The 13,306-nt window shown below is 42.4% G+C and overlaps 1 long non-coding RNA gene across 2 annotated transcripts in view; it reads right to left on the minus strand.

Moving 5' to 3' along the window:
• The window catches only part of LOC147059459 (uncharacterized), a 79,831-nt gene that overhangs the window by 36,991 nt on the left and 29,534 nt on the right, over positions 1–13,306 (minus strand). The window lies entirely within an intron of this gene.

Raw genomic sequence — 13,306 nt, forward strand, 5'->3', positions numbered from 1 at the left:
CATTAAGGGCTCTTAGCACTGGGAAATGATGGTGTTGTCGCGAGGAGGGGAAAAAAATAACACGGGCCGCATGGGCCCACAGCGTGCACATAGTCAGGCTATGATGAATGCTGCTAATGGACTTGCTGTACATTGGCGAGAGCGAGGGGGGGGGGCGTATTTATTGCTGTATGCATGAAAAATTGAATTTATTTGAGGATCTGATTCCTAATGGGTGATATAAAAGAGGAGAGCTTTTATGAAGCCCCAAAAAGTTAGACAATACTGTTTGTTAGGAAAGTTGGGGGGGGATGGGGATATTTACTTTATTTGGCAAAAAGACAGGGACTTTTTTTTTATTATTGTTTTTTTAAATCACAACTATTGGAGGCCAAACTTTTGTTTTTTTGCCATTTTTCAGGAATGACACTGATTTTACAATATATCAGATACAAGCTGGTTGAGAGATTTTTTTTGAGCAAAGCAAATGTAATTTAGAACCCAAGAGGAAAAATCTGGTCAAATTCGGACAAATGGTTAAATGTTCCTTGTTTTCAACTCATCTTCCAAATTCTGCAGGTTATTGAATCCTTTCCATTTAGATGAATGATATCAAACAAACACCAAAAACACAAAACATCAGTTCCTTGCCACCTGCCTGTCTTTAAATTCTTCCGGATTATTGTTTGAAATTTGAGCCTTACCATTACTGGCAGATCCTAAATACAACATGCTTGAGGTATTACGTTCTGAAATCATTTTGTCACCTCTCCACAAGTCTCACAAGCTATTGTTCATTGTCAGATAGGTCCGTCAAGAAACAGTATAGAAAAGAAAAAAAGCAATACTGTAAGACATGAAAAAAGTGACACCCCCCCCTTCCAACTCCCAGAGTTTGGGCCACCAGTGCCATCAAATTAAAATAAAAAAAAATATTTAGCTATATTTATATGATTAAAAATAACTTATTTTTTCTTTGAGGAGCAGTTTTGTCAGTGACTTCATTTGAGGAGCAACCTTCTAACCTTTTTTTATGAAATTTGACACTATTACAATATGACCAAATGGTCTCAAAAGTCTAAATCAAAACTCGGGATATTATTGTAAAAACAAACAATAATTGGTTGCTTGTGCAAAATGCCTATAAAGAGAATTGGGTGAAAAGAACGTGGACACAAAAAGAGGGGGGGTAATGAAGGTGTGCGGAGGTCCAAGAGAACTACCTGACTGGAGCCAGAGGGGATGAAAAGGCTGGACTTATACAATGAGACCAGAACAAGGGGGCCGAACATGGGATGAGGGCATCGGGGATGCATGAATTGCGCTGCTGACTGCGTGAAAGAGAGAAGAAACAAATGGATGATGTGAGGGGGTGCAGAAGGGGGGGGGGCTACTTGTCTGCAGAATCAGACCTGAAACATGACCCCGTCTGCATTGTTCACTCACGCACTCAACAAGACACAGTCAAGAAGCAACCAGCCAAGCCGCGGATCAAATGATTTCTCACAGAGAAGAGATTTACCCTCCGACCCCTAACCCCCCCCCCCCTGCCTAACTAAAGCTTGCCCCTGTTTAGCCCCCCGCCTTCATTGCTCCACAACTTCCAGAGCTGAGGTGAAACTTGAAACACAACTATCCCAAAACACTAAATCTCAAAAGCCCACGCTGCCAATGCCCCTTGTCGCACAAAAGAGGCCCGTGAGTACACTGAGACACACTAAATGCCCTGACACGCCACAACATGCTCACACACACACGTGCGCGCACACACACACACACACACACGCCCGCGCACACACACTGCTAAGAAGTGAGATGAAGAAGTTGAGAAGAAGCAGGTCTGTGCGTGAGGGAGGTCTGCTCTGATCCAGGATGGCGACCACGAGAGAACGTGGGAGGGAAACGCGCCAATAGCGGAAGGGAAAGAGAGCCAATGATGTCAAATACAAGAATAGGAAAAAACTAAACCAAAAGGTTCTATTCAGTATGCAACTGCATTGTGTTATTATTAAAAATGGTGTTCGAGCACGCCTTTTATAAGAAACTGTATTGAAAAATATTTCTGCTGCATTTAAAATAAAGTATATTTTCATTTTTCAACAACTTCAAGCTGTGTTGAACAAATCAGTCGAAACAGCAACAATGGATGAGAATGAGAGTCGGGCTAAGGAAACGATTTTTTAGCACAAAATGGACTGCTGCAGCAAAGCGGAGACTGTGGAAGGGGGAAGACACAAAAACAGGCTAATATTAGCATAGGTTAACTAATGAACAAACACCAGTTCACATTATACCCCAAATATATCAGCTCAGCATGTTTGGAAACAAGACTGATTAGGTACTACATTTTCTTTTTTAAATATATTAAAATTGAAGGTTTACATAGCAGTTGCACTCCTGACACATTTCAAATTTTTTTCATCCCCTTTGAAAATAAAATAAAATAAAATAAAATAAATAAAAAAACAAAACAGAGTTTAGTAGGACCTCCCAAAAGAAGGCTCGATCTGAATGAATGGGCTAAGCCCCGCCTCCTTCAACAGGCTTAGCTTGGTGCAGGACTTTCACTGTGGCAGCAGCTAAGAGGCTACATGATCCCTTTGCATTGCTCACATACTTAACCTGCTTGCAAGACTTTCCAGCCTCAGGGCTCTTTGTCAGGACTTGCAAATGATTTTTCAGTGATTCAAATAACGTCCGAATGCTTTCGATAGTTTACCCAATGAATGAAGGTAGTTATGAATGAGGAGAATGCACCCTCACAATTAGAAACAGACCAGCGCATTTATCTACAAGCAGAACACTTTAACTTTCTCTATAGAAACGTCAACACCTTTTGTGGATTGCCAACAGCCCTGTACCTTGAAAAGTGACGCTCGAGCGCTTTTTTGTCACACCTTGATGCAAACAGCGAGTGAAAACAGGCTTTTAAAAACACACAAAATGCACACATGGTTGACTAAATTCATCAAAGATAGCTTAGGTGATGAACCATAGATGAATCAAAAAAATAAACATTCACTAGTCGTCGAGTCAATGTATATTTAATAGCAGCAATCCAACTGTGGAATTTGTGTATTTATATAAATAAAATATCTCTCACAATCTTGATAGTGCTGTATTACTTGCTGTCTGACCTTGGCCAGCAGGTTCTCTATGTCCTTTATCTGATTGGCAGAGCAGCAAAGCTGTCCGACCCAAATTAGCAAGGAAACTGTAAAGTTAGCTTGACTGACGTACGCCAGTTTTATTGGACTCTAGGGCACAAGTGATTGTTATGATTGTAAATGCTTGTACGATGTGGAATGTGACCAGACATAGAAACCGGGCACCGTACACTGTCCCGTACAGTTTAAAATATAATTCAAAGGACTATTATGATAAATAAAACAAAACCGCAAGAACTATGGCGGACTGTAGCTCCCAAATCATAATCACAAGTTTACATCACTAACTTTACTTCCACCTGTGAAAGTCTGTATGGAGTTCCTCATAAATGTCCGCTGTGACCTCCTGCAAATCGATTTCCGTCATGTCAAGGACTGCGGGCATCTTACAGAGCAATTTTAAAGAGAATGAGAGGAGCTTCTATTGGCCAATCAATTTGGCTGTGTTCACACCCACAACAGCGCAAAACACCCTCTTTAAATTAGGCCAAGCTGTGTGTGTCTGTGAAAATACAAACATGAAGAGCGTTTTTGTGTCACCAACCTACCTCATAAACAGATTAGACCATGTCTTGTGCCGGATTTGTGCTATTTCATGAAATTATCTTAAAAGCTCCAACCTGCTCGACAGCACTGACAACCGCCCCGACCGCACAAAAGGTTTAGACGTCAATAAAAAGGATCAATGCCAGAAGTGATTAATCGACAAAATAATATGTGATGATCCATCTCAGGAAAGAAAAGTCAAAGTCCACTTGTTTGACCCACGAGGTCAATGTAGTGGTCGCCTCAGGACATTCTAGAACAGACACACAGAGGACATCTAATCAAACAGCAGACAATATCTCTTTAATGACAGACTATTGGCCTGGCTGACCAGCAACTAGATTAGAGGCTAAGTCGCTGAGCAGCAGACCAAAGACAAACAAGAGAGGTGGGCCGGGTGGGACGGTAAGAGGTGAGTGACACGGCCCGGGCCAGTTGTATCCCATGATTAACCCTTTGTGTGCGGGTCTTCTTGGACCTAATCAAAAGACTAGGACAGGTCTAATGGCTAGAAATGATGGCTCAGTAAAAGGGGGAACAGGGTCAGTGGGTGGGCCAGACGAGGTCTTTGTACTGCCCTTTCCTCACCCCACTAATTAGCTGACATGGAAGGTGGTGGATGGAGCACAAAGGAGGAATGGGAGCACAGAGGTGAAGATTTGCGGCAACAGATGGAGAGCAACTGTGCCAAGCCAAGTGTGAGGGCAGCGTTACTGCGACTGTTACACCATACTTGAAATTGTAAGAAGATGTAGCCAGATGGAAAGTGACACAGTCACTGGTATCTCAACATAACTTCACAAATGCTTAGTGGAGCTGCGACGGACGCCCTCGGGTGCTCAATTTGAGTCCTACTGTTGCATTCATAATAGCCTAAATTATAAATGCACAGAAACTCACTGGAAAAGGTTCAAGAGTATTGTAAAAATTAATTTATCCAATGTGTTATTTAATAGCATCTATCCGGTCAAGAAATGGCAATGATTTTGCAGAACATTTGAACATGACATAAATAGCTGCCATACAAGCGTACACATAAGTTAACCAATATTCCAAATAATACAGCATTTACTGTTCATTGAGAACGGGATAATAGAAAGTGCAAATTGAATAAATATCAAAAATGCTGACAAGATCGAGATCGGACTGTCCAAAATTAGGGTGAAAAATTCCGAGTTGCGTCTTCCATCTTTTTTCAATAAATTATTGTATTGTCAATATTGGTAGGGTCAAGAAAAAATGTAAAAAGGCCTGCTATGGGTTGCAGACCTACTGCAAAATAAATCTCTAAAGGACAGCCTGGATCCACTTTCAGAATGACGATGCCCAGCTAGCAACCAACAATTCAACTTAATTGGAAGCAAATGTCATCACATTTATTTAAAGTTCCCCATCCAGCTCCACCGTCTAGACCTTTGATTTACAAATCAACGCTAAGAAAAAGAAGCTTTCATTCACACTAAATCCGAATAAATGTTGAAACCTCAAGGCTATCCAGGACCAATGGTTTTGCACAATAAATAGAAGCCATGCGGTGACCGTGAACTGCCAAGACGGCAGCAAGAAAGAAGAGGGAGTCAAAATCACCTTGGAATGCCATCCCAGAGGACAACGCTCGGCTCCCGGCATCCAGTAAACACTGTCCATCTTGGCTACCTTTTATTTGAAAGGTGTGACAAACAAAGGCAGACCTGCGTTGTAAACACGTGAGCTCATGGTTGTCTCCAGTTGCATGGCGACGGCTGAATTTGTCCAGAAAAAAAAAAAAACCCGATTGAGCTGAGGGGGACCAAAATGCACTTTGACACAAAATAAACCATTAGTGGTCACCGAGGGAGCTGCACCGCCAGGTCACACGCTCATTCGGGCCAACGAGTCGACACTGTGAGCGCGGGGAGGCTCCAAGTCTAGCGCGGTAATGAAATTTACCTAGTGAGATGACTTTTAACCTTAGCTACCTTCAACGTGTGCCGTTAAATATTGTTCATCTGCATGCTTGCTTGTTTCTTAAATCTTAGTTTGACACAAAGCAATAATTCCTGAAGGTTTGATGAGGATTGTTTTCAAATGACTTTGACTTAACAACCAAATACGTTGTCAGGTAAGATTCAAAATTGACAAATCAATAACAAAAACAATAAGTTTTGAAGAGGCTTAGTGGATTCCGCCTGCCATTGTGCATCATATATTCATTTAAAACTACTCCGAATCAGTAGGGGGCCCCGTTTCAAACTGGATATTGGTTGAAAATTGTGTTTTTAAAATCACTTGTTGAAGGTGTAGATTTTGGGGTGGGGAGGCAGACGAGGGGGGACGTCTACGTTGGCAACTTTTTGAGTAGGAATGTCCGAGGCGATCAGATAATCCAGAAAAAACAAACGTCATCCAGGGTGGCTCCGAGAACGAGAGACGGCGGGTGGCGACTTCCATTTGCTGATGTGAGGTCATGTTAACACAGTCAAGACTTTGGTTGACTCTGGAGCCAACGGTTCATACATATACTGATGCTATAAAAGTAAATTTTCAAGGCTCTAAAAACGACGACTAGTAGGTTCTTTTGCCGTAAAATCAATAGTAAAGGAGAAATATCCTCTGGGTGCGCAACAGTGGCAGCAGCCACTTTATTGACTGGAGTGGATATGAGATCTGAGTGCTAGGCAGGGGAACGCCGCGCCCTTTGACCCCACCCCCAGCCCTCAGGCATGGCCCTTATGCCCATTGGCAGATGTGACTTACTGGAGCAGACTTTCCTGTATGGTGACAGCTTGTTAGCAACCCCCACCCCCATTTTATGACACAAGTGCAGCCTTGACTGTGAGGGGGGGGCTAGCAAGATTTATTTTTTTGCTTTATTATTATTTTTAATAATACCGCAAGAGTTCTTAAATTGGTCATTGCTAATGTCGGTATGCACGCTAAGAATATTTGAGCTATGCTGGACAGACATAACACAAGTTGGGCGACTGGTTTAACTGGATGATGGGAGGCCGGGTTTTGGCGTGGCCACAATAAACTAAAGAGATTCTGAATGTTTTTAGGAACTGACCACATGTGCATCCACTTTGATGAAACTGAACACATTTTTTACTAGCTGGAATGCAGTTGGTAGTCGTTTGTTGATTTGGATTTATAGCTTTGATTTCTTTTTTTATGTCGGTGATTCAAATTTAAATTATTAGGCATTTGTTATAAATACTGGCAGTAGAAGGATTCAAACCCACACCCCCAAAAACGTGGAACCTTAATGGGAGCACTTGCCCAGTATGTGACTGCTGAGATGGTTACGGTCTTTCCTACACTGTAGTTCTTACTATAACTATACATAAAAAAAAAAAAAAATCATTCTTAAGATCCAATAAATAAGAAAAACTGTCACTGTCAGTGCTATCTGTATAGACTCAATGTGAAGTAGTTTTCCAATAAATAGGAGACAAATAACTCAAACACGCCTCCACCACTGTTGCCAGTCCGCCCCCTTCACTCAGTCTCCTCCATTGCAGTCCCCGGGGAGACTTATTAATGATCCACATGGTCTCCGCCCTCCCCGTCGATTGGCAACATCAAGTACCCATCCACTCCGCCCAGCACATCAATGACGCTTGTGTGAGTTGCTGGTCTGAAGACTGTAAATTCTCTCGACAGACACAAGAGCATCTTGATATCGAAGACAAAACAAAATGAAAATCCAAAGCGAACTTATCAATCAGAGGTCAAGCTTTTAAATCCAGGTTAAAAACTTCCCCATAAATACAATTGTTTGTTGCATTTGTTGAACTTGACCTCAACCACATCAACCGATTTTAGACTGGTCAAAAGTTCTTCCATTCTTCCAAAAAGCCATGGTTCATTTTTATTGCTCTAATAAAAACGAGCAGGAGATACTGTCAAGATAGCTCCACCTCAGCGAGGTATGACACAACATCTAAGTGGAAGGAAAACAGCGAGCGCTTAGCAAAGAGAGGTGTCACTTGTTCTCAGTATTAGCGCTGGAGCAGATAAGAAAACAGATGGGACAGGGCAGGTCAGAGGGCCATGCTACGGCTGACAGCTTTGTTTATTTGGCCTGTCTCTGATATCCTGCTTCCAACCCCCCCCCAACCCCAATGCACACTCCTCACGCCCGACCTGGAAGTGACCACGGCTGGATCAAGGCCGCTTACCACCCGAGACTCAATACAACCTGGCCCGCTCACCACTCAGGCCAACTCAAAACACATGGAAGGCAAGTGTGGGCTTCTTTGACAAGAAAAACAATTGGCAAATTTGTTCTGGCTCAGTTGGGTGGCGTTAAAATATTGTAGAGTGGAATGTCAGCCAGAATAAACACGGCTGACCTCGACGAATAGATCAGATAAACGTGATGGAAACTCCTCAAATAAAGTCCGTGACGATGGGCGTGACCGAGATGATGTCATACATCAACCATGGGTTAAACTTCAGCTTTGTGACGATATGTGAGGCCTGAAATGCACCAGAAACGATAACCCCAAATGGACAGCAGCAGATAAGAACAATCAGACCCAGGTAGACCAAACTAAATGGGGTCTTTGGCCTGGTGGTAGATAGCCAATAATAGATCTTGGATGCTATGACTCATTTCCTGCAATGATAGATGTCAAAAAAAATAATGCTGAAGCAAAAACAAAAGAAGGAAAAATTAAAGTAGCAGTAGAACCGCCATTTTTGGAAAAACTTCCTATCAACTCGATTATTTGAATTGTGGAGAGACTTAACACTCGTTCAAATGCCCCATTGCGGTTAATTTGTAATCCCCCCAACCTCTAAACACACCAGGGAAAACCAAAAACAAAGCGGCGCCTAACAACAACCAAAACATCTGCAGGGCATTGGAGCCGACCCGCACACACACTTTTCGGCCAAGCAGATGGTTTGTCTCCACCATCACCCTCACACACACACACACACACACACACACACACACACACACACACACACACACACACACACACACACACACACACACACACACACACACACACACACACACACACACACACAAGGATCACACTGCAGAGCCGGCAAGTTTCTCAGAGAAGGGGGTGGGCCGCTTGAAAAATGAGAAAAATCCCACATTTGTGTTTTCTGTATGTGCGCTGCATGCGTGTGTGCGCGTCTGGACTTCTTCTCTGTCTGTCTCTCGGCCTCGCACAGTGCGATGCAGACCTGTTGAGACAGCGAGGGCCCGCTCCTGTTTAGACTGGGCCGGCGCCAGTCGTCCCCTTGCGTCGCCCTCAGCAGCGACAGGTGAGACGCTTCAGTCGGCCATCATCACACTCTCGGCTGACAACGCCGCGACGCGCCGCATTCAATCCATCACGCCTGTCACGAGCTAGAAACTCCCCCTTTTCACATGTAGTGTAAAGGAATTTGCTTTTCCCTTTCACCAATGTAAGAACCAATTTTGGGACTTGGAGAATGGCACATATCAAAAATGGACAACACAGTAAAGAACAACATGCAGGCATCACTCATTATTGTTTTGGGCTAATTATCTCCACTGAGATGCATTAAATTTATATTTATTTATTTATTTATTTATTCAATAAATTCTATTTCTGTATTTATTTATTATTTAATTACTTATGTATTTAGTTATTTATGCATTTAATTAATTTGTTGACTGCCATTCTACTTTATTAACAACATTAACAACATAAACATGTTTTGTCAACAATGTGTGAAACTTGTCAAAGTCACCTCGAGAGTTGGAGGTGACACGTGTTGCATTGTTGGCTGGCTTCCATCAGATCTCGTTTCTTTAATCGCATGTATAAAGCGGCGTGTCCCGTGTGTGCTCTTTCACACTCAACAATTGGCTAAATCCCAAATTCACATGTCTGGAAAGGTCCAATTTATTTATTTCTTTTCTTTGTAACTGCCAACCCTTTTCACCACGAGGAAATATTATATTTTGCGCAACATCCTGTAAAACATCCAAAACGTCTGGTTACTTTTGATGTATTTGACATCACATGGCCTTAATTACAGGATTTGAAACAAAGCAGAGGTTGTTGGACTTCTTTTTGATCAAATTTGCAGCTACGTATTCCCCGGCGCTGAATTATCATTTGCCCCCCTTTATGAAGGTGAATATTACACTATTCCCCCACGACAGCTTTACAATCTTCAAGGTTAAATGAGGACCAATTGCTACGCAATATATTACTTCTCGACCATTCCCAGTTAAATGGGCTGATGGTTATAAATATTAGTAATCAAAACACAAGGCTTGTGAGCTGAACTAATGATCAATGAATCAAAACTGTCCCTACGTTCACCCCTGCGTACGATTTGACGCACGCAAGCCTCGTCATAAAACGAGATCACGGAGGAATTTGCTATTTATTGCTGCTTACCAAGCACTGACAGTGGACATCTGTTTAAAGTACGCGGTAAGGGCGTCCATTTTTTTTTGTGTGTGTGTGTGTGTGTGTGCAAAGCATTCCTCGCACTGTTTGGTGACCTCTGCGTTTGACGGGAAACTTTGACAAATTGAAATGAATTGCTGCATCAATTTGAATGCGCCTCCATGAAGATTTTCGGTCAACCGTAACCGAGATGACAGGTGAGGCAAAAACGTCCTTTGTTACGGATGGCGATCAAACATCACGTTCCTACAAAAACATGCAAATCAAAAGCTAAAACCTTCTCCAGTTGCGAACCGTTTGATATTAGAGATAAAGATTTAAGACATGACTGTTTGTCTCCATTTTCTCCCTAGTAGCGTATTTTACTAGCCGCTTGGCTACAGTACAACATGTCCGACGAGATAAAGAGCTTTTTGCCAAATCCTGAAACCAACCAAAAAGCCTCAAAACAATCAATCACAAAAACCGGGACATTTTCCAGCACAGATGAAAAATAAATTGAATTCAATGCCATCCAGGGATGGTACAAAACCTGTAATATCTGCTCATACTATATCCTGTATCCAATTTCACACGCTCCACTCGAGTCCAATAAAAATATGACCATTCACAGAAGCCACCGGATGCGCACACGCAACAAGAAACAATAACGCCCGGTGAAATGTCCACTCCCTCTCTTCTTGCAGCACGCATTCATAGCATCTAAAAGCCTCTTCCATTTAACAGCGGGCCTGAGGCTGTGAGTGACAGGCAACAGAATGGACCTTATGTTGTCACGTTCTCAGCCTGGAGGGAGGCCTGGCACAGCACTCAGGAAGGAGGCAAGGAGGGAGGGAGGTCTGGGCATGCGCCACACACCAGCCAAACCGGACCAGAGTCTCAAATATCCATGCAGAGTGTTGCTGTTGCCTGCAGGGCAGAGTGGCACAGGCGGCTGCCCTTTTGTGTTCCGAGTGAATGAAGATTTGATGAGATTTGATCACCATTTGACCAAAGAGCATCTCAGGCTGGTGAGAACATTGTCCAGATGTTGTTTGATCCGCTCTTGAGTTTCCAGTCAAGAAAAACACGGTGTATATTATGGAAACTACTTGACCTCCTATTGAACTGGAGAGGGCAGAAGTGAATGTGTTGCACTTTACACAATGTCATGAATGACAGCATGGAGCAAAATATATGTTTGGTTTTATTTGGGAATGCCTGAAGACTTATTTGGAATATTGTTAGCTAGCTAGTGGATCAAAAATATTTTGGCTCCAAGGCCAGAAAGTGTCAAATTCAAGTTCACAATAAACATGAAATTAACAATGAAATTTAAATACCAAAAAATAAATAGAAAATAAATGATCATATAGAACAATCATGAAAAAAGGTATGTACACTTTGTCTTAGGGTTACTTTTGTCTTTTTTTTGGTTGAAGAACAAAACCCCAAATCTTGGGAAGTATTTTCATTTCATTGGATCCAAGCCCGAACTGATTGCTCATTAATCGCACATTCTTAATGATCAGTTAGTTGATTGCTATCCTAACTTCTTGCCAGAGCATCTTTAAAAGATTCCAGCCCAAGAGTTTCTAAAATGTTCACCAAAAAATCTTTAAAAATTGTTTAAAAAAAAAAAAAGTCAACTTGTACATTTCAGTTTCCATTCACTTTACTTAAACGTGTAGCAAACTCTTCAATAACCATGAACTTGAACTTTATTGCTTGTTTAACTGTGAACGTCAAGTGACAGCACACAAGTGGTAGGATTAAAATAGATGTTTAAGCCTACAAGGTATTTTGTGGAGAGTAAAAAAAAAAAAAAGAAGAAGAAAGGGGAATCAAAGAAGCAAAAAAAAATGTGAAAATGATACCTCGCCTATTGTCTGGCCCTCATGCGTAGCTACCTTCACCTATCCCAAAAAAAAAAAAAAATCCCCCACAATCAGGGTCTTTGAAAGGCAAATGGTGGGGGGGGGGGGGGGGGGGCGGCAAGGCCAGCCTATCACATTCAGGTATGCGAGCTGGAAAGGCAACGTGGAGCGACGGCGAGGTGTTGACAGTGAGTGGCAGGTGGAGCGACTGTTTCACAGTTCACTTGGAGATTGATGAAGCATTTTGGACGGCCGCCTTTGCAACGGCGCTGGCAGAGGCGTAAGGAGATACCCGGCTCGAGGGATACTGTAATGTTCGTACACGAATCGCCCCAAACCAAAACGATAGCCCGCTCGGCCTCCCGCTGACAAATGACACGCTTCCACTGTCTTTCTGCTTTCCATTCACAACAGCTTGCTTTTGCATGCCGGTGTTGTGACAGGCCTCTAAATTGATTAAGCCCTGCCCCGGGATCTGACACGACAGGGTGTTGCCTCCTATTTGTTGATTACTATCGATTTTCTTTGATACTTCATTTAAAAATCAATGGCGGGGGAGCACAAGAAAAACAGGCGCAGTTTACACGTACTTGAACATACTATTGTGCGGACGAGAAGGCCACGCTTTTGGCAGTCGCCGTGATGGAGGCAGCCAATTAGGTGGAAAGCTCTTAACAGGTGAAAGAGAGAGGCCCGGCTCGGATCGATGGCGCGCTTTCTTCTACCAATCACAGAAAGTGGTCATAAATTACGGCGCATCTGTTTTGTTTCCACGACAGCCACCGACAACTTTTTTTTTTTTTTAATTATTTGTTTTTTCTTGGTATCCCTCGCTCTGTCCAGGAGTCCCACTTGCGAGCCATCTTCCATCATTACTTGACATACGGCGAGGGCAAGTGTCAAATAACAACGCTGCGACAGCGTGATATATGTCAGAGAAATGCGACCTGTCTCACTAAATGTAAATTTCCAGCTGAGGTGTTTGTCTATTTGCTCTAAGTTATGCTGGGCTCTACACGTAAACCACTCTAACTGTATTGGGGCCGCGTGCACATCAACACGTTTGATATGAGGTTTGACCTTTCGGCAACACGCTAACTGCATTTCCGGGGAACGGCCTGCCACAGAGGAAGGAGACGGGAAATATTCGGTATGGCGTGACGAAATAAATTACAATTTTTAGATTCAATTAGTTATGGATTATTCTATCGATAAATTGATTAATTATATATAAATATATATAAATATATACATATATTGCGGATTATTGTAGTAACCAATTGTTATTTATTTGGTATTGTTTTATGACTAATAAAAATAAATAAAATACAAATAAAACAACATTTAAGACTGATGTACTCACCAACTT

This window comes from Syngnathus leptorhynchus, chromosome 3, assembly GCF_054491065.1.
Source record: "Syngnathus leptorhynchus isolate UIUO chromosome 3, UIUO_Slep, whole genome shotgun sequence".
Classification (NCBI taxonomy): Eukaryota; Metazoa; Chordata; class Actinopteri; order Syngnathiformes; family Syngnathidae; genus Syngnathus; species Syngnathus leptorhynchus.